General features: G+C 33.4%; 1 pseudogene; it reads right to left on the bottom strand.

The window, feature by feature from the left end:
- Nucleotides 1-19,694: 19,694 nt before the first annotated feature.
- On the bottom strand, nucleotides 19,695-20,313 carry LOC148780639 (dirigent protein 22 pseudogene; annotated as a pseudogene).
- Nucleotides 20,314-22,505: the final 2,192 nt, after the last annotated feature.

Genomic DNA, 22,505 nt, shown 5'->3' with positions numbered 1-22,505 from the left:
GAGCGAGATCTTGATACATTGGGATCGAGATCTCTATTTGACAATAACGTGTTACATGTAACATGGGATCACATTCCCATATCTACTAGGATCGCTCTCCCGTCGACAAAAAGAACGAGATCCCATTTAATGTTGAGTCTCGCCCCCATCTAAATAATACCACAATCCTATTTAGCTAGAATCGAGCTCCATTCATTGTAGGATCGCATCCCGCAAAATGGTGGTCCATGCCCCCATCGCAGAACTCCACTTGTATGAAGAACCCAACTCCATTACACATGGATTCGTGCACCAACGAAGCACGGCAGCCTGTTCCCATACAAATACAATATCAATTTGGTTAAATATAAAAACCATTGTTCTATCTATCAATGGCCCATGCGGCTAGATCCATCCACAACCAATTCTAGATGTCTTTGGATTAATTAAATCCCATTAATCTAGTATGAAATAAAGTCTTCTAATGCTATAAACATTAATGTTAGTATTGTTCAAATTCACATATATGATACTAAAATGAGCTTTACGTTGTCATTTGTATACATGAAAATATATTGTCTAGGATTTGGGTATCATTCGGACACAACCTAAGTATATATGGATACAACCTAAGTATTATTTTTATTTAAGAAGTTTCTTTTAGAAAGTTATAAGAAGGTAAAATAAATTTACTCAAATTTTTGAAAGAATTTATTGTCATAGAAATAAAGGTAATTATATATATATATATATATATATATATATATATGTGTGTGTGTGTGTGTGTGTGTGTGTGTGTATGTGTGTGTGTGTGTGTATGTGTGAAAAAGTCTTCCTAACGCTTATAGGCAAAATGAATAGTGATTTCGCCAACCCTCATCACCATCCAAATTTGGAGAGTATGTACATATTACTGATGCACATCTAATAAAATGTACATCTTAATGATACGCATCTAATAAAAATATAAAAAAAATTATCCGTGAAAAATAAATTGACCAAAATACCCCTGAAAATTTTGGGGGTATTTTGGTCAATTGTTTTCATATAAAATATTTTTTTTAATACTTTTTGAAGATTCTCCTATTTTTGATGAATACATGATCCAACTCTCAGGTTATTTAGATCTGTAGAAAAAAAATGAAACACTTAACAGACAATCGTGACCGCACGATGAACTTTAGACGGTGATTGGGGACCGGCAAAATCACTCATTTTCACCTATAGGCGTTGCGTAGTGTTTTTCTATATATATATATATATATATATATATCCAAATTTGGGAACTCATTTGAGAATTATGTAGTATTTAATAAAATCAAAGATATAGGAAATGTTTATATAAGGTTGCAACCATAAAATGTAGAACTAAGGTTGCACCCCAAAAATCTATTGGAAAATGTTGTTTTAATGAGGAAAAAGTCTCTAATTGGTCATCTCGACATCAAGATGTATGAGTGTATGAAAAAAATAAAAGAATTTGAGTGCCAGAAATTGTGCATCTTGCAACATATTATCTACACCGTCCATTTTAAGAATTTTCATATGTTTATAGATCTACATGATTTTAACCTTTATTGGAGTTTAAAAGTATTTAATTAGATATGAAAATAGATTTTCAGATAATTCTAAAAAATGTTTACACCAAAATTACATGACATGATAGAATTTGGTGGTGCAAATATAATTGGATTGTTTAAGGTTGCAACGTTATAGAAACCACACCCAAGGATATATGAAATTGGAAATAATAAATTTCAAGGTTGGTATGTTAGGGTAGACCCTGATGGATCATGGGCGTGGGCACACTTGACAACTCAATGTGCACTCTATTTTCTATTGCCAATGGTATGATAGGGTAGACCCAGATGGATCATGGGCGCGGGCACACTTGACAACTCAACATACAATCCATTTTTCAAGAACGTCGAGATCACGATCTTAAAATTCTGGGAGCAGGGATCTAATTTGTTCAGGAACAACATCTACAATGTTACAGAATGCGTTCCGTGAGATAGTGCGAGCGAGATCCGTGAAGTAGAGGGAGCGGAATCCATTGTGTATGGGATCAAAATCCATGTTTTAGCGAGAGCGAGTTCTGTTGTTAATGGGAGTGAGATCCTTGAAGTAGAGGGAGCGAGATCCCTGAAGTATCGGGAGCGAGCTCCGTTGTGAATATGATTGAGAATCCTAAAAATTGGACCGAGATCCCAAAAAGATAGGAACGGGTTCCAAGCGAGATCCTAGTTCCGGAACGCCGGAGCAAGATTCCGAAGCGGCCTGGTAACTATGGTTGGAACTAGTCGATCATTCAAATTTTGGTACGTGACCTCTGAAGCAATGGGTTTTTTAATGTTTTTTAATATTATTTTTAGATTTTAAGTTTAGTGTTATTTTTGTCTTTTCATTGTAAGGAGTAAGAAGTTTTCTTAGAAGTTTTGATAGTAGGATTAGCATGGTTGGATTGTAATTTTGGGGTGAGTAAGTGAGGAGACAATATCTACTTTTGGTAGGAATTGAGCTTAGGATATGGCATTGCAAATCATCAAGTGCTAATCAAATAAACCCGGGCCTTTTCTTTATGGTTGGGTTTTTAAGATATGTTAGACATGGGAAACGTGATCCATTGAATGCGATGTGGGGCATATTAAATATACTAGTGATATGCATGTACAGTACACGTGTATTAAATATTGGTCGATAAAATATATATTTAATCTTAAATTGGCATATTCGCTTATAGAGAGTTATAGAAAGAGAGATTTTGTTGATCCATATTCACATATGGGCTTCCATTAGAAAATAATTTCTCATATTAAAATTATATTATTTTATAACCCACTTCAAAATTATTATTAGTCATATTAGTAAGGGAATAGTTTATATAGAGCCAAGGGTTGAAGCAATCAAATTACAGCCTACATTAAAAAATTCACTAGATGAAGTTGTTTTGATGCCTAAATATCCTCAAATTGATCATCTCGACATCAAGATGCATGAACATGAGAGAAAAATGGATTTTAAGTATTAAAAATAGTGTATTTTGCAACGCATTTTTGGACAGTCAATTTTCAAGATTTTCAAGTTTTCATAGATCTGTCAATCTATATTATTTTTTAAGCTTTAAACTTTATGACTAAAGATAAAAATATATTTTAAGGCTATCAAAAATATTTCCAATATTGAAACTACATTTCTCAATAGTATTTGAAGGTAGGCTCTAGTTTGATTGTTTAGAGCCTAGGCTCTATACAAACTGCACCCTATTAGTAAATATGTTATTTACTAGTAAGTAAATATTCTTCTAGATAATTAGAAAAACTTTATATCACATAACTTTCAAAATGTGATTATAATTGTATTAATGACTTGCATTTTGAGGTAATTGTTTTCTTAAAAATATTTTCAGTTACATTATTTACATATCTAATTTCTAGTTACGGTTAATTACTTTCTTGTTTCCCTTTTTCAGTATATGCAATTATATCCTTAACTAATATAAATAAATTTATTTTTACGTATATTGGTAAATATATTATTTAGTTATAAGTAAGCATCATTTTTAAAACTGGAGAAACTGAAAATGCAGAAAAGAAAAACAAAGAAGGAATTACTTTTTTGTTAAAATTACTTTAATATAATGTTAGCAAACAATTTTTTTTTACTTATAAGTAAATATTATTCTAAAAAATTTGAAAAAATAAAGTCCCAAAAATGTGTCACATGGTACGTGTAATAAACAACACATCATAAGTAGATATTTATTGCAATTAAAACTAATAATAAAGCTGGTATACATGTCAAAAAAAGTAAAATGATATATATGCCTTTCCCATCAAACAATAATAAAAATTGGTATCTTAATAACTTAGAGATGATAATATTATGAATATAATTCAATTTCAAATAAATTTATTAAATGTAAGCTAAACTAATTAATATAAAGTAATAAATTCTATAGATAACATTAGAATTTATTTACTCGTAATAAATAATTACAAAGATATGCTTATATGATCATGAGATATTCATAATATTTGATTAGGATTTTGAATCTTTTTGCAGATTTCAATTATATTTTTTGTATAATTAACTGCACATATATTTGTCACATGAACTTTATAACAATTATTACTATTATTAGTTATTATAACAAAGTAATTAGTTATAATAATTTAAACAATTATTGATAAGTTAAAATATAAAAATGAAAAAATTATATGCAAATTTATTTAACTATAACTATAATATAATGATAAATTAATAATTTTAAGTTAAAATTTGAATTATCATGAGGTATGTAGGCATCCACTACATATCTCATGCGAGTACTATTATGTTATTTAGATATACCAGAATGTGTATTTAGTTGTATGGAATAAGTCATAATTACATGATTTGGAGCAATTGCATTATTATAGGGTTGTAAAATAATATATTCGTTTTTTTTTATTTATGAAAATTTTGGGTAGGAGGCCTTCTCCCCCAATGACGAAAAATTTGGATAAGAAGCCTTCTACCCGACTAATTTACCCAAAAAAATAAGAAAGTCTTGGAAGGCCCAATAGGTGACTGTCATTTCCATCCAACGTATATTGGATTGGTTATTGTTGGGGTGCATGAATTAGATGAGCTTTCTGGTGCGATTTAGGACAAAATTGACAAAAGAAATTCATGGCCATCTTTCTTTCAAGAGAAAGGGGATAATGGGATTCTCCCATTCCTTGAAAGCAATGGTTTGAACCCTCGTCATCAACCCATGTTGCTCATTGTTTATCTTTCGAGTAGCCCATCGATCTCATTGCCATGTATATATGGAATTGTAGTAACTCCCAAATTTATTGTTTTTTTAATTTTTCTATTGAAATAACAATGGTAGTTATGTTGCTTTCAATCTCTCTCGTTGGTCTTTTCTTGATTTAGTATGCAGATGCTTTTTTATCAGTGGCTCAATATTTTACACCTATGCGATCAGGTTGATTTATTTCAGTTAATATTTTCACCATGATCTCTAAATTCTCTCTTCAAGTAGTTAATATTTTTACCATTGGCATATACAAAAAAAAAAAATCGTATAGAGCAAATCAAAATATTAAGCAGCCTAATCAGTTTGTATTTCTAATCATATTATTCATGTTAAAAATAAAAATGGCAAGCATAAACCACCTTAACATCACACGACATTTGCGAAAAGAGGAAAAAAATACAAAGTAATAACCAAAGTAAATTCAATACAACATACTTTTATGCGACAGAAAGAGCGTGAGAGGGGATAAATGTGGACGCATATGACCGAGTGGATGAGGGAGACAAACTTATATAGAGATGAGAAATCGCAGAGATGGAGAGAGTGTTGGGAAAGCTATATAGAGACAAAGAGAGAAGAAAGAAATTTTAATAAGACGATTTTAGGGAGAGTATTAAAACGGTAGAGAAGGAGAAGAGAATATTAAATTTGAGATTATGGGGGAGGAGAGAAAAAATAGAGGAAAATATTAAATGTTTAGAAACATTTAGAGTTAATGAGAGAGAAAAGTATTGAGAGGGGGAGAGAGATAGAGTGATTTTAGAAAAGTTATAATAGGAACTTTTTAAAAAGAGGGAGAGAGACAGAGGTAGATTTATTAGGAGAGAAAAAATAATAAAGATTTTAAGAAAGCTGATTTATTAAGAGAATGAGAGTAGGTACATGAGAATAAAGAGAGAGAGAAAAATTCAAGGGAGATGTATTAGAAAAGAGAAAATAGAGACATGTGGTGCAAGAATAAGAAAAAAAATTAAAGTATTATATGTGTAACAAGAAAATGGAACTTACGATAGAGAAGTTTTGAAATGTGGGGAGAGGTAGAGAAATTTTAGTAAAGTTAATATATTAGGATAGAAAGAGAATGGAGGTATGTGGAAAGAAATTAATTATTAGTTATAAAAATAATTTTTTACTTTGAAATAGTATTTTAAAAGGACTTTCATTTATAGGGAGAGAAGAGAGAGAGAGTTTTTAATACATCCATCTTCACGTAATTATAGAGAGAGAAGATAGACCTACTTTGTTGGTCTTAGATAAAAATAATTGAGAAAAAATATAGTGAATACAAAAATATGAATATTTTATATTATTCTAATTTAATGCATTATGCAAATTTATGGGTCAAATCAAAGCCCAATAACTTCGTTATTATGCTTATTTTTCTTTTTAATTATATCATTCACTAAATTAGTTTTAGTTATATGAATATATATTATTTATTTATAGGTTAGTATTATTTTGATAAATTAACAAAACTAAAGAAGCAAAAAATAAAAACAATAAAGAAATGATCTCTTTCTTTTTTCCATTTAGCAATAGAAGTTTTACTATATCATTAACTTATATAATTTGTATTGTTATTGATTATTTTTTTATTTTTTTTATTTTCGGTTATATTGTTTTTAATATAATTAATTATATTTTTAATTACAAAAGTACATAGATTATACAATTATAAGTAAACATTATTAAAAAATTAGAGAATATAAAAATACAAAAATATATCATATGATACATTTAATAAACTTATAATAAACAGATATTTATTGCAATCAAAACTAATCATTGTTAAAATTTACCATGTTAGAATGTTAGAAGTCGTGGGAGCATACATGCAGAGACATTGAATGCAGAATGAAGATAGAAAAAGAGAGAACAAAACATTTACATGGTTTAGGCCGAAGACTTACGTTCACGGATCCAAAGACCAACTAGCTACATTTTCACTATTTTAGATGAATGTTTATATCAATAAGGATCTCTATATATAGAGGACAATCACACAATTAGATAATTATGGTATGATAACTTGATGACTAAGTAACTTTGACTTGGTCTCTTCTAGATACCTAATCTTCTAGATACCTAATCATATCAAGAGATATATACCTACATATCAATATGAACCAAGATATCCATAATATAACACTCTCCCTCAAACTCAAGATGCTTTGACACAAAGCAGCTTGAGTTTGAACAATACTAAATTGCCAAAATTGCCAAAAATGAGTAGTGATCAAATCCATTATAAATTTCACAGGTTACCATAGTCTTCTAAGAAACAACCTTTATTGGGCTTTCTACTTTCTTCTAGAGACATTCTTTCTTTAGGGTCTTCCAAGAAAGAACCTTTCTTGGGCTCTATAGTTTCTTCTAGAGACTTTCTCTCTCTAGGATCTTCCAGAAAACATATTTCTTGGGCTCTCTACTTTCTTTTAGAAACTTTCTCTCTCTATCGAGAAATTCGATCATCAAACTGAAACTAGAACTGGAGTCTTGAAACCAAAAAGTTGCTAAAGAAACTTGCACTGCTCTCACTGGCGTGCTTGAATAGTCTGCAAGAGCGAAAAGATGTAATCCGAGACACAAACTTGGTCTAAAGACCACTAAAAGTGCTACAAACGTACAACAAAGACGGCTCTGCTACAAATAAAGTGGCAATGAACGTTGAAGATTTGTGAAAACTTCTCCTTGAAAAATCCGCTAATCATGAATGTGCTCCCCCTGACGATGTCACTACAATAATGGTGTGACGAAGTCTTCTGCTACATGGCGAGGCATACACAAGCAAATAACGCATGAGACAACAGAAAAATGCACGAATACTAACAAAAATTGATGTTCTTGTTAACATAGCAGGTACAGTAGATGTTGACTTCATCTGTACTCATTTTCATATGGATGCGAAGAAACACCCAATTTGCAAAATAGAAAAAACACCCCACTTGCAAACTACCTTTGTTCTTCCTTTTTTTTTCCTTTTCTTTTTTTTAACCATAAAATCCCAAATCAATCTCTCTCTCTCTAAAAACCACCACAAAAGAAAATGGATATGCTCATAAGTCCTGACATAAAGAGTGAATCTCTCTCCTCCCTCTCTCTCTCTTAAGTCTATGAACAATGCTTCTTGTTCAGCTTCTAATGTGGAGCAGTGAGTCGATACATGATGATCTAAAATGATATCACCCAAGGTTCTTTCTCAAAAGCTTCAAGGATGTTCCTTTCATTCATCATAAGTTGTTCAATACCATCCACATACTCAATATCACTAGTTGATATCATAGAACCCAATGTAGCTTTACCATCTTCAAGCTCATCTTCAGGTATACTTAGCCTACGGAATTGCTTTGGCCCTCGAATAATTCACTTCAAAGTAGGGAGAGCATAAGGACTTCTCTCACCCTCAGTGCCACCAAAGCTAGGTGGACAAGGTCTACATTCCTGTTGATGTAGGAGAGAAGACCAAGAAAAGCCACCAACCACTTCTCAAGTGCTCCGTCTTGATCATGTCTTCTACAATGGTTGTAGCTTGGATCATCTCATATATTGACTTTGAAGTTTTGACAAAAGAACGCCAGGCACACCTTCTCAATAAGTGTGCTTTTGATGACAAAAGTAGTACGCAGGAAAAGGACCGAGGGTGTTTCTCACTCTACGGATCAGGGGCTTGCAACACAGACAATAAGAGTTCAACAACCTCACGGCCAACAACAACCTCAGCAACCTCACGGCCAACAACAACCTCATATCTGAGCTCACACCTCTTCAGATATGGGATTAAGAAACCTAATTTATCATGTTAGAATTCGTTGGAGCATACATGCACAGACATTGAATGGAGAATGGAGATAGAATAAGAGATAGCACAATATTTATATAGTTTCGGCCCAAGCCTTACGTCCTCGAATTCAAAGCCCAACTGGCTACATCTTCACTATTTGGATGAATGTTTACATCAAAAAGTACCTCTATATATAAAAGATAATCACACAATTAGAGGAGATAATTGTGGTATGATAACTTGATGACCAAGTAACTTTGACTTCATCTCTTCTTATCTTCTAGATACCTAATCTTATAGTTACCTAATCATATCAAGAGATGTATACCTATATATCCATAATAATGTATATCAATATGAACTGAGAAATCCATATCCTAATAATCATAGTGTTGATATTATTTATTTTTCCTCCTTTTATGTTAGTAAAAATTTTCTTCTTTTTTTAAAAAATTTTATTTTGAATTTTAAAAATTATAAAAAACGTACAAATAGAAAATGAAAGAAATAGAAGAAGAGAAGCATAAATGAATACAGCAAACAGAAATATTTTATTTTTCTGTTTCTTTTTTGTAATTACTAATCATAGTGACACTATAAATTTTAAATTTTTTATTTACTAACGTGACTAGATTTTGAGGTAGTTATTGCTACAAAATAATTTCAATTATGTTAATACCTCTCTTATTTTATTTATGATTAATTATAATTATCTTTTTTCCTATTTTTTATTTATAATTATATCATTCATTAATATAAATTAAATAATTTTTACATAAAATATAAAAAAATTATTTAAAATTGAAAACAAATAGCATTAATGATATCAAATATATGAAACAAATTTACATGAGATAAAAAGCTACATTTTATGTCATACTTTCAACAGCTCACTAAATAGAAATTTTTTTATTGAAATATAAAAGAAAATAAAGTATAACATGTGTAAATGGAAGTTATGACATAGAAAAGGTTTGAAATGTGGTGTAGAGAAGTAGAAAAGTTTTAGAAAACTTGATTTATTAGGAGAGAGAGTGGACGTATGTGAAAATATTGGTTAGGACAAAGAAGAGAAAGAAAATAGTAGGGGTAAGGAGATTTGTTAAGAGAAATAAAATAGGAGAAAATTTTAGGAAAGTTGATTTATTAGGAGGGAGAGAGAGAGAGTAGGTACATAAGAATATTGGTGAAGAGAGAGAATAGAGAGAAAAACGTGGGACAATTACAGTATTATATTAATATATATTTTATAATAATTCAATAAATTATTATTAAAAATTATAATAAAACTATTTTTTTATTACTATTAGTATTTTTAACTAAATAGTTACAATTGCGATATTAAAAATATTTATTACGAGGAGATTATTATTGGGAAAAGTTTATATAGAGCTAAGCCTTTAAACAATAAAATTTGAGCCTACTTCAAAAATTTCATTAGAAGAGGTTGTTTTGATTCCCAAATATCTTCAAATTGATCATCTCAACATCAAGAAGCATGTGCATGAGAAAAAAAAATGGATTTCAAGTTTTGAAAATAATGTATTTTGTAACGTATTTTTGGACCACCAATTTTCAAGATTTTCAAGTTTTCATAGATCTGTCAATATATACTATTTTTGAAGCTTTAAACTTCATAATATAAAAAAATATTTTAAATCTATCACAAATATTTTCAATATTGAAACCACATTTCTCGATACTATTTGAAGGTAGGCTCTAATTTGATTGTTTAGGGCCTAGGCTCTATACAAACCGCACCCATTATTATTTTCTTAAAAATATACTATACTTGTATATCAGAAAAATAAATTGCCGCAATTAAACAATGATTATCACATAAAAAATGAAAATTCGCTTAATGCAAAGATGATGTTCACTCATCTTCGTAAAATGTTGCATGGGTCCAATCACGACAACTAATACATTTTATTAGGGTGTATTGTAACTTCTATGAGAATAACTTCATTGCACAAATAGAAGTACAAGCAATAACCAATTAAAATTATTTAGTTTTTATATTAAACATTGCAGACACTTCTAAGCAAAAGTAATATCAAACACTTTAATATCCAATGAGCAGCAAAATGAAGGCTTATCTAGGTTCTCTCTCAAATTGCTTCTTCCATGCAGCTAGGCTTCATTTATGAGTTCCTAGAAAAAAAACAAAAAAAAAGAAGAAAAAACAAAAATCCAGACAATATGCAAATTAAAAGAAAATAGAAATCAACATATTTATATAGACGAAAAAAATATGATTGCCTTGCATAACTTCATTGAATATATAGAAGTACAAACCAATAAAGATTTTAAATTATTTAGTTCTTGTATTAAACACTATACACACTTTTAAGCAAGAGTAATACTGAATAACTCTAATATCCAATGAGACTCATCTAGGCTCTCTCAAAGTAGCCAAGGTTGCTATATTCATATTTCTTGTTTCTTGTGTAGATGGGCTTCATCTATGGGTTCCTAGAAAAGAAAAACAAAAAAAAACGAAGAAGAAGAAATAGAAATCCAAATAATGTACAATATCAAAAGAAAATGGAAATCAACATACCTATGTAGAAGACAAAATTTGTTTGCCTTGGAGAGTATTAGCATAGTCACATATGTTGTGTGTGAAGCACATGTTAAAAGTAGAGAGAGAGAGAGAGAGAGAGAGAGATGTGGCATGCATGAGAGAGAGAGAAGACAGAGACAATTGTGGCATGAATGTGTGTGTGTGAGAGAGTAAAGTAGGTATGAGAATTGTGAGAGGGCGAGAAAAAAGTAGGAAGGAGAAAGATGGGAGAGATATATATAGGAGAGATGTATGAGGTAGTTGTGGCATGCATGCATGTGTGAGAGAGAGTAATGTTGGAAGGAGAATTGTGAGAGGGGAAGAAAAAAAAGTAGGAAAGAGAAAGAAGGGAGAGAGAACTATAGGAGAGAGGTAGGTGAGACAAGAAGGGAAATATAGGAGAGATAAATATAGGAGGGAGTGAGAGTAAATCATGGAGAGAGAGAGAGATGAATTTATTTAAAATAAGGAGAGAAAAGAATTTACTTAAATTGAAAAAAGAGAAAAAATAAGGCATCACCACATTAAAAAAAAGAGTTACCCCGAAGATGAGGTGTCATCATACTAAAAAAGAAGTTACCTATTTGTATGCCTTTACATGTATATATATATAGAGAGAGAGAATGAGATTATAATAACGTTAGTGAGAGGAAAAGATGTGTAAATTGAGTTTGCTTTAATTGGGGAAGAGAGAAGATGAGGTGTCATCACACAACCAAATGAGTTACCTATTTGTAAGTATTTTCATGCATGTAGGAAGGAGAGAGAGAGAGCGCGCTAATATAAAAACGTGGGAGAGATGGAGAGAAGATAAGGTGTCATCACACAACGAAAGGAATTACCGATTTTTATATATTTTCATGCATGTAAAATGGAGAGAGAGAGAGAGAGAGAGAGAGAGAGATAGAGATATTGAGAAATGTAGGAGAGATAGAAAGAGTAAATTAAGAGAAATAAAAGAGAGAGTATGTAGAAATGTAGTAGAGAGAGAGGGATAATAATTAAATGAAAAATGACATGTGGCACGATAATAAAAGGGGTGTTGCTCTCGTATTTGCATGCATGTAGGATGCAAAGAGAGAGAGAGAGAGAGAGAGAGAGAGAGAGAGAACTAATGGAGAAATGTAGGAGAGATAGAAAGTAAGAGTAAATTAAGAGAAATAATGTGAGTGAGAGAGTGTAAAAATGTGGGAGGGAGAGAGGGAAAAGAACCATTCAATATTTTTCCTTTTATTAGCATATTTCATCTTTTTCAGCAACAAGAAGAGAACGAACAAGATGATGGAGGACTAGGGTTCTTGGACATATGACGAGGGGATATGATTGGCTTGGGGATTAAGGAAAGCCTAGTTAGATATTGACTTCACCTTAAAAGTTTGTAGGCGAGGAAAATATGTTCATTGGGTTCAAAATCTGGTGGATGCAAAAAGCCCTATTGACCAAGTTGGTAGTTTTTCGGCGAAATTGTAGAAATCAAGTGAATTCATTGATGAGAAACTGAGATTCAAAGCTTGGGGTTTCGATCAGAAGAGCTGCAATCTTAAAATTTATTTTCAAAAAATTGGGAGGCATAGGAGAAGGAAGAAGAATCTTTGTTTTTCCAGTGAATGAGGATGCAACCCACCAAATCATTCTAATACAAAAATAGCTATCAATTTTGGTGCTTTTACTTGGTTTCAAGATGATCTTCTAGGTGATTTGGAGCTTGATATTCATTTGAAACATTTGAAGATCGGAGAAACTCTAGATGGGTGGGGACCATTGAAGAAGATCATATCTCAGAGATTTTGTGTTAGAAGATGACCTAGACAAATGTAATGGTTATGACTTTTGCTTTTTCATTTCATGGAAGACACTCTTTACAACTATTTTGAATTTGCAATGGTTATGACTTTTGCTTTTTCTTGGGATAGACTATTTTTGTAACGAAGTAAAAAATGACGAGGTTTGCTGAGTGGTTAAGCATGAAAGTGGAGGATGATGGTGATCATGAAGATAATGGGTGTAGGAAAATAGTGGATCACCCTCATGTCGTATTGGGGAAAGATGAGTTCTCGACTTTGTAAGAAAAGCTTCAAAGATGGTGGTGGGGTCTTTCTCACCACCATCTAATGATTATTTCGGCCTTGGTGACTGGGCTAGGAGGCCTGTAGTATGTCATACAAGCCTGCAGTCAGGAAGATGAAGGACAACCGTTGTATCTTAATCTTAGCATCTTCTCACAATGTGTGGAAAGCAATGCAGGTTCCAATATGACAAGTTCGAGGTAAGCTCTTAACAATTATCTAGAGTTCTTTGGTTTATTCTTCCTTAATTTGCAAAGATTTTTATTGGATTAGACTGTTTGGTATCCCATTGCATGCTTGGAATTTTGAGATTTTTCAGAAGCTTCGGAATGTATGTGGGGAATTTGTCAGTATGGACTTGACGGGTCTGGACAATGGGGATATGTCTTATAATCGAATGATAGTTAAGAGGAATTCCTTTCTCTTAATATCAAAGCCATTAGATTATCTGTTCAACGAGATGAATTTTTAATTCGAGTTTTGATTGAAAGTCTTAGAAATGGTATCAAAGATGACAAAGTGAAACCGAGAGTGACTGATAATGACTCTAGGGATGATATGGAACCAGAATGGAAAGTTGTACGTAGGAGAGATCAGAAAGAGGGAGAAGGTAAGGCCTTTGAGAAATATGGTTTTGGAGAAGTATTGCAGAGAACAATGATAACCAAGCCTCAAAGGTGGAATAGTTGTACATGTGGTGGATGGAATAACAGTTATTTGAAAAGAAATGTAGCATATGATGCGGTGCCCAAGTGCAAATGGATTTGGGTTCCGAAAACCAAGTAGGTCAAAGTGGGTGATAGTTATGTAAATTTAAAAAAAGATGACCAAGTAGCCCTTCAAAGATGAGAGATGGGGTCCGCTAGCCAAAAAAGAGGCGGTGGAGGTGCTGACCAAGGTGATAAAGACATTCAAGAGACAGTTAAGAGGGATATGGGGAAAGTAAATCATATTCCTAAGGATGGCGAGGAGATTTTGGGGACATAGTTGTCCCTATCAAACCAAGTATCATGTGGGGTTAACATTTATCCATTGCTTGACTTGGGGGCCTAGGTTAGCATTGGCAGTTTAACTTCTAGTATAAAGGAGGTCTCTCGATGTATTAAAACAAAGGAATCTGCTGCTGGAAAACATTCCTTAGGAGGTAGGACGAGAGAGAGAACCTTCTCTCCCGAAGAAGTAGTGGTTATTTTGTTCTATATACTCAAACTCTACAAGATTATTGCCATAGTGCTTGTGGCTGCCTGGAGGAGGAGCTTGAAAAATTTCTTGCCTTTTGGATGGGCCGCTCGAAGGAGGCTGACACGGGGTCCGAGTGTTACAACCGAAGACCAAGGCCTGCCCATCATGATCATCGAAGAAGGGGTGGGGGATGACATTGTACCAATCCAAATGCTTCCGGCCGCTGCGTTCTTTACCTTCTCTTTAGGGGTGGAGGACAGTGACTTAGAAGATGAAGTTAAGCTTCAGCCACCTCCAATGCCTTTGGGGTTGGGTAATCGCGAGCTTTTGCCTCCATTACTAGGGGGAGGGGGGGGGGGGGGCAATTGCTGAGAAAGATTAAGAAGATGAATGTATGCTTTCTATTGTGGATGGTGATTGGACAGGTGGTGAAGTTGTTGGTGAGGGAGCTGTTGGTGATGATTTGGCAGAGGTGCAGCCAATATTAATTGACGGGGGAGATAAAGATACGGTAGAGAGGGAGATAGTACAGGGTGGAAACTTAGAGGGTGTTGTTGATATTGAAGTAGGGGTTAGTGGGTAGGGTGTTCCAATTGGGGTACCTGATGATAATTAGGAGGAAATATCTGCAATGTGGGATAATATTGGACTGGGCTCCATTGTCTCCATTGCTCAGGTTTTAGAAGTGATTAAAGAGAGGGTTAAGAAGGTTAAAGAGAGCTATAAACAGAAAGGTGAGATGGGTGTGGGCAAGAAAGCTACTGATGTGTGGGAAGTCTCTTCTGGTGGTGGACGGACTGTTACAACTCCGACTAGGTTCTCACTTCGGTTGGTGGCCAGGCGTGAACCTCAACCTAAGAAGCTTGCTATTGCTTATAATGAGAGAGGTAAAGATGCAATCAAAGTGACTAAGGCCTGCTCGTCCTCCACTAGCTCTTAGGATAGGTTCCTCATCACATTTTAATGAAGATCTGTAGTTGAAATGTTAGTGGTAAAAACGTGAATTCCTGCTTTTGGTCACGTCCTTGAAGCATGAGAATATGTCTTCATTACGTTTTAGTCTCTATCTCTTCCCCTAAACATGGGGAATATGTCCTACAACCTCTATAATATTAGGGTCCCTTCTTATTTTCGTGACACGCATCCACCCCGTAAACTCTTGCTTAATAATATATTGTAGATAAGGGGAGAGAGAGTCTAGACGAGTTAGGGTTTAGGATTGCTATGTACTTAGTAAATTCCAATAGCCGTTCTGTGAAAAGAGAGTGATTTATGTATAGATCGTAGTTTTTTTAAAAAAATATGAAATACTCCATTTATAGGCATAAATTACAAAGAAGGTTGGTCATTCTATTTTTATTTCTTTATTTATTTATTTTCAAAATTGCCCCTTAGTCTAAGGATGGAATCCTTGATCTGAATTTATTTTATTTTATTTATTTATTTTAGTTTTTTCGTTAGTTGGGCAATGCCTCAAGCTTTAGAGCAGTACTCTACATCAACAAAAAAAAACTAAAAATTAAAATTAAAATTCGATCTGAGGATGTCTTCAAGAGCAATTTTTTTTTAAATTACCCCTCAGTTTAAGGATAGAATCCTTGATCTGAATTTTATTTATTTTTCTTTATTTTTAGTTTTTTTCGTTAGTAGAGCAATACCCCAAGCTTTAGAGCCGTGCTCTACTACCAAAAAAAAAAACTAAATATTGAAAGTAAAATTTGGCTTGTGGATGTCTTCAAGAGCAATTTTGAAAAAAACAAAAACAGGTTGACTCGAGCTTCTATGTATTTTTCAGTTATAAATGGGACATTTCGTATTTTAGGGAAAAGTTTAGGGTCCGTACATAAATTACTCTCGGAAAGAAAATAAGAAGCGGGTAGTATAACGCAGCAGAGGTTGATGAAGCTCTTGGAAAAACTAGCATGCTGCTCTAAATGAAAAATAATTGGGAGGATTTTTGTGACAATCCTGAGTCCTCTAAGGTTTGCGATGAAGGTCTTGGCTATGGCACAGCCTCTGGCCAAGCGAAAAACCCCTGATCCCTGAAAGGACTTTGTGATAAAGCACGGTGTATTACAATGTTCAATTACAATCAAACCACTCTTGAAATAAAAAAATTTAGGCTTTATTGCTTTATGGGAAGAGAAAATCAAAACATAAATAAAAATTTAAAAAAGAAATTTTACCGAAGATTACCTCAATCAGGTTTAGTACACCTCACGCTGAGTCTCCTCCGGTACTGGGCGTAGTACACCCCACGCCGAGTCTCCTCTTTTCTATGGTGCTTGGGATCTATATTTGGTCTGTTGATTTCCCTACTATTCCACCAAAAACAACTTGAAGAGACAGATAAAAATTGCGTCGAGCCTTCCGATGGTGCTCGGGATTTAAGTTTGGTGTGTTGATTTCCCTACTATGCCACCCAAAACAACTTAGAGACAAATAAAAACTGGAGAGAGAGATAAAAATTGCAGAGGCTCCTCCTTCTGATGGTGCTCGGGATTTATGTTCGGCCTGTTGATTTCCATCAAAACAACTTGGAGAGAGATAAAATTGGGGCCAACTGCTTGAAGAGAGAGATAGAAATTGGGGCGTACCTGCCCTTTGGGGATCTAGAGACCCTTTTGGGAATCTAGAGAGAGCTAAATTTGAGGTAGGGAGAGAGATTTCTTAAAGAAAGAGAGGAGAGAATACAAATAGAATTTTATGAGGTGGGAGACTTCTTTTTATAAATTTTTTATGACATAGATTTTACTTCAATTCGTAGGGTTAAATCTCAAATGTCAATCTAAGGAGATATAGGGCGAGATATTTGAACCATATATCTCCTTGATGCACCATAGATGTGATAGGGCATTATCTTCTCTTTCCTACATCTATTTCCATTATTTCTACTATTATATCAACTAATTTTGATTCAAAGATTTAGTAAATATATCAAATATTCAACCATTGTGCCTAAAACGATAAAGTTAACCAACAAGAGAATAAACATTCTCCAAAGGAATATCAATGGGTGGGGCGTGCCACCCCTTTTGGTGGCCATGTGTGGGCCACCCAATCCTCATGTTGTTAAATTTTGGGTCCACATTTTATGGAGGTCCCATATATTTTTAGAAAATAGTTTATTTTATATTTAGAATTTTAAATCTTATATTTTATTTAAAACATCGACATTTATAAATCCAAATGACAAAAATAAAATATCAGTAAATTCACAAAAATTCAAATAAACATTCTAAAAATCATACAATATAAAATTAATTAATTTTGATGGGAGTAAAATCCGTTAGATCTAAAAAATTATCAATATATGAGAGCACTCCACTTGATAGGGTAGGGCTGTGCCTGATCCGACCCTTAGTGAACTAGGCCAGGGCAGGCCTGGCCCATTGCCAGCCCTAAGTGAGAGAGAAGCGCCCTTTTGTAATCAACATGTGGATATAAGCCTCATATATGCATCATTGAACTTACAAAGGTGTTAAGAAACAGGCCAATATTATTTATTTATTCATTTATTTTTGTCAACTATGTGGCTTGATTGCTACGATGCCATGGCCACACCGTAAGATTCGAGCCCCACCAGACCCTAGAAAACCGAGAAATTATTTTAGAAAATAATATACATATGTTAATAGGCAGCTAACAATGAAAACAAGTCAGGAAAATTTAGTAAACTAAAATATAAAATAAAGTATAGCAAATAAGTCAACCTGCAAACTACTGTGCCAACAGGCCGGCAACTCGTTCTTTCTCAAAATAGACGGTGGAGATGAAGAGTAAGTCGGTAGAGAAAACAAGGCAGACGTCCTATTTGTGATATCATAACATACACAAAGGTACCGATAAAAGATAGAAATCGAATATGCGAAATGTGGCGCACAATTTGATTAAATTTTAATTACATATAATTTCGTATATATTGCCTCATATTGTATATAATTATGGGAAGTGATTTTATGCAATGGTTGTGTAGTAATATAATAAAACAATATTAAAAATCTATGTTATAGCCATTTGTTTGCCCCAAAATTTTAAAGATACACTCTTTTCATTTAAATATACAATTAAAAAGAAAAATTTCAAAACACAACCTAGAAAGTGTTTTTTAGGCCTATTATTTTGGTTAGATATTTAGATCTAGATTAACAACATTAAAAAAGAAAAAATTGATTTTCAAGTCATAAAGGCCTAGATCTTGAAATTCTCCAAATGGACATGTTCATTGTTGGAGGAGACTTATTTTGACTATCTATAAAATGCAAATTAAATTTTACTTTCCTGAAATTAATTATTGAGATGAAGAGAGTGTGTATACAAACTTTCGGGTCATACAAATACCACAAACTTATTTTTTAGAAGTGTGGTTTCAGTATATTATAATGACATGGTAATAGGTTCCTCTCCGTCCTTTCTTTTACTCTCTCCACCCCAGACTCAAAATGGTTCTATCTTCTTTCTCTCTCCCAAACTATCCAATCTTCCATTGCATGTTAGTACAAACCTCGCTCTAAGTCAATGACATGATTTAAAGAATCCGAGGGAAGTTTAAGAGATATGAACAGTGGAGGCTTGGAACCAGATATAAGGGGATAAACTTAGCGGAAAGCTTTACGCCGCTAGGTACAGGGAATTCATATATGCCATTTTCTCCACCTCCGATCTGAATGAATAGGTCCAATAGCTTCAACAACAATATCACATGTGAGCCCCTAAATAGGTAATCTAGATATTTTCAGTAATATTTACAATTATGATAGCTATGAATATTAAAATAATTTAGAATTAAAGATTTCAAATAATAAAAATCATATTAATTTTCAATGATGAATAAGGCTATGGATTTGAAATACAATTATAATAGTTACAATAATTTCATGCTTTAGTAGTTAATAAATTATGGGTTATGCTAGGATGCTCATACTATAAAGTATTTCATAATTGTACTAAACAAATATTAGACACTTGTATATCTTTATTTATAAATAGAGCATTTTTTTAGTAAGGGTATTTTTTATTATTAAGAAGGGTGTGTCATCATCCTTATGGGATGTGATACTACGGATATGGAGGACACTAGTGGCATTTAATGCTTCACAAAAAAATAATACATAAGTGTACAAAATTTGTTGACGAAAGTAACTCAATTTTTTTTAAGAAACTAATTAAAATGTTTTACTGCTCTCATAATTGCCAAACTATTCCGAAATCAATAATACAAACTGTTATTTAATAAATCAAACCGTTTTAGAAGCATTACAGCACACACTGAACATTCAAACAGAGAACAAGAACAGATGAATACTAATTTCCCTAGAAATGGATGACTGTGATATGGTACTCCACAATTGCATTCTTGGTTCTCTGGTCTGAGACAAAGGTCTTGGCTATGGCATAGCCTCTGGCCAAGCGAAAAGCCCCGGATCCGCCCACCACTGTCATCTCCCTCTCCTTATGCATTATCGGGTTCCTCCCTACCATAGTGAGTGTGCTGCCGTTGAACTTGCCCTCCATGAACACAAAGTTGATTGCCATAAAGAAGCTAATTTCACTCTGTGACGAAGACGCGAAGAATCCCTGCCCCCTTCCTATAAGTTTCGACGTGGGTTTAGGTCCCTTAGTGAGGGTATTGTCCACCACATTGACTAGGCCGAAGGAGGTGGGCGAGGTCAGGGTGGTGTTGGCGCCGGCCACAGCTATAGAGGTTGGGTTCTTACCAGTGATAACATCATGAAAGTAGAAGTGGAGGTGACTCACCTTCTCCTTTTGAAGGCCTAGTATCTCTCTTCATGACTCTGTGTTGGAAGTGGCCATGTGAGAGGAGAAAAGCAACAATACTGCCACGGCCATGACAATTGAGTGGCCCCTCATCTTCGAGTTGGAAAGGAAGAAGAACCATAGCATGGGTTAGGAAGAGAAACTCTTTATACATGCTTCATTTGAGCAAGTGATCAGTTGCTTTTCAAATTAGATCGACTGCATAATTTCTTGGTATTCTGCCAGCTAGTTAATGATAATTTATTATTCTCTTGATGAAATTTTTATCTATTTTTAGTACTATACGCCTGAACGTGCCCACACCTAGAATAGAAAGAGCCCCTCAGCTAAGAGGCGTGGCACTGGGCCAAGTTGCCGGCCCTCAGAAAACTAGGGTTCTCAGTTTACCAAAATTTAACGTAATAGTCACGAAACAGTAATAGTGAACAGACACTAAAATTCTCATTATACTGAGGCTCAAACTAAAATTTCAAAAATCATCAAAATTTTTAAAAATACTAATTTATTTAAAAAATCAAATTGTTTAGGTTTCTAAAAACAATACGGCTATTGCATTATGGATTTTTATTATTTTATTACAAATACATAAATATTGATTCAATGTAATAGTGTGACATGGTCATGTTCTCAGTATTTATATATTTCCAAAAAAATTAATTTGTTTTGGTTTAATTTTATCCGACACGACCCCCCAATAGGGTAGGGCTGTACCTGGGCTAGGCGCTAGCCAGCCTGTTGCCAGCCCTAAGAGAGAGAGAGAGTGATAGGCCCGGGCCCTAGCCGGCCCGTTCCCTGTCCAGAGAGAGAGAGAAAGAAACAGCCCATTTGTAATCAATGTGCTTGGATAAAAGCATGAGATTTCCATCGTTGACCTTACAAATGTGTTAGGAAACATGACCATATTATTTATTTACTTATTGGTCAACCTTGATTGCTAAGGTGTAACGACTGCCCCATAAGATTCGAGCCCCACCAGACCTAAGAAAACAAAGAGAAAAATACTTTAAAAAATAATATAGATAATATTAATATCGAGCTAACAATACAAAAAGAAATCAAATCGCGAGAAAAATTCAGAAAACTAATATAAAACTAAGCCATTTGCATACTATGGTTAACTCATTCTTTATTCTCAAAATGGACGGTGGAGATGAATAGTTGGTCGGTGGAGAAGACAAGGCAAATGCCTTATTTGTGACATCATAACATTCGTATTGACATAAGGTGAAATGAAATAAGAGAAAAAGGGAATCATTATTTTTTGTAGATATGGTGCACAGTTTATGACATTTTACTGACATAATTTCGTATATATTGTCATTGTTAAAAACAAAAAAATCGTATATATTGTCTCTTATTGTATATAATTATATCCACAAATTGTGTAATATTTGCTTTGCATTTTACTATAGCGTTAGTTTGATGACAACCACAACACAAAATGTATAAGAAAAAAAGTTCTAAGTCGATGAAAGAATTACTCGTGGTTGAAAGATTCCGAGGAAAGTGTTAATGATGGAAACAGTTGAGGCTTGGAACAAAATACAAGTGGACAAACCCAAGGGAAAGCTTATGCCACAAAGCATAGAGAACTCTTATACCTACTTTTTGCTACTTTTCCGAGCTATTTGATTTCAATAGATGGTTGGGATAGCTTCGGCCACAATATTACAAGTGAGTCGTTAAATGTTTGATTTAGATCTGCTGTCTCAGGTAATGTGTTTTCATTTTTTTTATAAATTATATGAACACGGAATTTGGTGTGTGTCATCATCTCAATGAAGCAAGTCAAAAAAATATTAAAATATTTTCAAAAAATAAAATGACTTGAATACCCCTAAAATTTTTAGGGGTACTTTTGTTATTTTAATTTGTGACGAATAAGTTTTTTATATTTTTGGTATGTGCGAATTTGTAGGAGGATGAAGTGCTCCTGTTTTGGCCATGTCAGCCGTTCCTTCAAATCAGATGGTTGGGAGAGGGGTGGCATATATGAATTCCTCATTCATTCATGGTTGTTGATGCTTAACTTATAACAAATTGAAAATTTCAATGTTTAAAAATAAAACTTCTTAAATGAAGAAATAGATAACTTTGAGATGATGTTTTTATTTCCTGTCTTTTCTAGAGACAATACACCATATGAGTTACGAAAATAGATTGTGTTCGTTTAAATCCACACTAGACTGAGAGTCGAGGGATTTCCCTAACAATTTATATACCAGTGATAATTTTCTCAAGGGGGGAGAATTTGGTGTTCCGAGGTTGAATACTATTGATGCTTCCCTCAGGGCCAAAACATAGAGTTAGGGGGAACTTTTTGGTCTACAATTTTGCAAAACATCT

This window comes from Amborella trichopoda, chromosome 9 (assembly GCF_054954075.1).
Source record: "Amborella trichopoda isolate Santa Cruz 75 chromosome 9, AtrichopodaSantaCruz75HAP2 v2.0, whole genome shotgun sequence".
Taxonomy (NCBI): Eukaryota; Viridiplantae; Streptophyta; class Magnoliopsida; order Amborellales; family Amborellaceae; genus Amborella; species Amborella trichopoda.
The sequence above is the reverse complement of the archived record's forward strand: the minus strand, read 5'-3'. Positions and strand labels throughout refer to the sequence as shown.